Source organism: Anneissia japonica, unplaced genomic scaffold, assembly GCF_011630105.1.
Source record: "Anneissia japonica isolate Jap-2015-1 unplaced genomic scaffold, ASM1163010v1 scaffold921_len549748_cov171, whole genome shotgun sequence".
Classification (NCBI taxonomy): Eukaryota; Metazoa; Echinodermata; class Crinoidea; order Comatulida; family Comatulidae; genus Anneissia; species Anneissia japonica.
Window position 1 is genome coordinate 24,326 of NW_022694674.1, and position 3,021 is coordinate 27,346.

Consider the following 3,021-nt stretch of genomic DNA (forward strand, 5'->3'; position numbering starts at 1 on the left):
ATATATACAGTATATATATAATGGATAATGTACTTTCTTTACATGGTTACAACAGACATTTTTCTTTTGTCAGATATTTCATGTTATTTCTACACCTTTATTGCGAGACTAGTTCCAATTTTCTAAATTCAACCACACTCTTCCATTTTATTCCAACTACATTTAATGATTATAATAATTAAGATTAAAAATGTATATGGTAAAAGTCAATATTATTGAAAGAATGTTACAAGTCAGAGATACGTATTAAGAGATCTTTGGTTGATATAATTTCTATTGTTTTCTGAGAGCCCTGTTGTGTACTCCATATTTTTATCTACTTTAAAATACAGTATATTTTTTAATAAAATGTATTTAAATGATAGAATATTGAAATAGCTGTTAGACTTGCAACAAAAAAAATATTATCAATCATGGATAGTATATAGTATTAATAGCCTGATGTTTGAACATGGACTGATTTTTCTTGACAGGACAAAAAGAAAAACAAAGCAAAATGGTATAGCAGCAGGTGGCACTTTTTTCTCTTTTTAGAGAAAAAAGGTAAATAACGTACCAGGAGGAAATGAACTGGAGACAAAATACTCACCCCATAAAACAAATAAAGTAACTATAAAGCAAATATACACTTCAGGCCATAAATACTATTAAACATGGTAGTACATGTATGTGTTCGCATCAATTACTCGTGTTGTACCCACATACATGTACTTTTTTTTATAAGTGTGAAATCAATTGTGTCTATAAAATTAGATTCAAATTTAAGAGACTGAAAGTCCCAGTGGCCCAGTTGTTTAATGTGTCAGCATTATCACGGAGTGATTTTTTCACATTAGTAGATTAGTAAGAAGAGGAATCCCAACCAGGATTCAAAACTGGGCCCCTGCTGCAAATACAGACAATTAGGCTCATATATAAATCCCAGCGCCACAGTACACTTATGTACTTATGCCTCTGCTATGGAACAGACTAGCATATAATGCAAGAAATATAATTTGATGATAATTTTTTTTAACAAAATTTAAATTGTCTAAGAGTAAGTAGAAGTCAGTTAGAATTCAAAACATGGAAGGATTATTTGACATTTTATACATTCACACAAGATTCACCAAGACATGTCACAATTTATCTTTTGATCATACACCTTTACTGTTGAAACCTAAATACTGTATGTTAAACACTCAAATTGGTAAAAACTTACTCTAAACTTGCTGAATGGAATCAGCAGTACATGATCATATATTTGCTTGGACATAAACAAGCAGAATGCCTAAAACCATTAAAAAACATAGCATTCACAACAGCTTATGGAAGACTAAGTTGGTAACAATACCTCCAGCAGCAGCCAATCAAACTCAACTTAATTAATCACAGAATACCAGAGAACAAAATTGAGGAACCGTTTAATAGTATATTTCAAATAAAAGTAAATGTATAATCTGATATATCAATGAAAATCCTGAATTTCAATGTTCCAATTAAACCCAATATGATCAAAAGTATAACTTTTTGTACTATATGCATGTCAGAATAATAAAGGTAAAGAAACCATAAAACCAAGTCCTATATTTTTACTGTGTTATTACAATAATCTCGTCCAATTAATAAAGACAGATAGCAAAATTCATTCATTTTGTTGCATAGTGTATACTTATAAATAACAGATTCCCAACTTTTTAACATTCTAATTTCAATTAAATGAGAAGAGAGGAAGAAAGGGAAGGGGAACAAGGGGAAAGTTGAGGAAGATGGAAATGGGAGGATATGGAAACTAAGTATCAATGGCACTCTTATTTATTTGCCAAATAAAGATTTTAGAAAATATCTCCTTTAAACCAAAGAGGAATATAAATATTATAGTATTGCACGTTACGATCAAACAATAAAAAGAGGAACCTGTATAACATGTGAAATTTAATCAAAAAAATTTGTTCATTATTGAGAAAAAAAAAATACATTATTATACATATTTGTCAGAAACACTTTCTTGCATATATTAACTCTTTAGTAAATTCAATGCATTTAATGCCAATTTTGCATGAAAATGTTGATTTATACAATTTAGAGACTCTATACATGCATATATGTAATTATATATTGTAAATAAACTTGTTAACTATTATGTGGTATATACACATTATAATATTATATATCATAATATATATATATATATTATATATAACAAAATGGTTATATATAAATTATGAATGTATATATAATATATATAAATACAAACCTACATATACATTTATTTATACAGCTGACTGTAATAGTTTATATAACCGAACACCAGACATTATGTTATCTTTACCCAAAATATAATTACTGTGTGCAAAATATAATTATAATTACTGCTGTCCCAATACAATAAATGTCTGAAAGTATTATATATATATATAATTAAATTATAATTCCCAGTAAATCATATTCAATTAGTAAATATAGTAGTAAAGTAATTGAATATATGGTATTCAAATAATTTGGAGATTGGCAGAATCAACTTGGAACAGTCCATTTTGAAAGAAAGAAAATATTGTTTACATTGCAAAAATTAATTATTTGTTTCATCTTAAATTCTTGTCAATTGATATTATGAATATTATGAAACATACAGTTACGACTATTTCCGAAAAGAGCAGTCTATCTTTTTTCAAAGAATGATAAACATGTCAATTTTGTATAGCAAGTAAGACAATGTAAGAATATCATATGAATCTACTTAGGTGTGTTATAATATAATTTGATTTTGATTTTTTTGTAAAACACATAGAAGCTTGATTGTATTTGTGCTATATAAGTAGAACTTCATAATTATTATTATTATTATTATTATTATTATTATTATTATTATTATTATTATTATCATCACACTAAATCAGACTTAAGGGGAATATCTTTTGTGTTATTTTCCCCTTAACATCGTTTTTTTAATTGTTCTCTAAATTCTCCATTGTCTAAGTAACATAATATTAATAATAATAATATTAATAATAATTATTATTCTAATTATTATTATTGTCT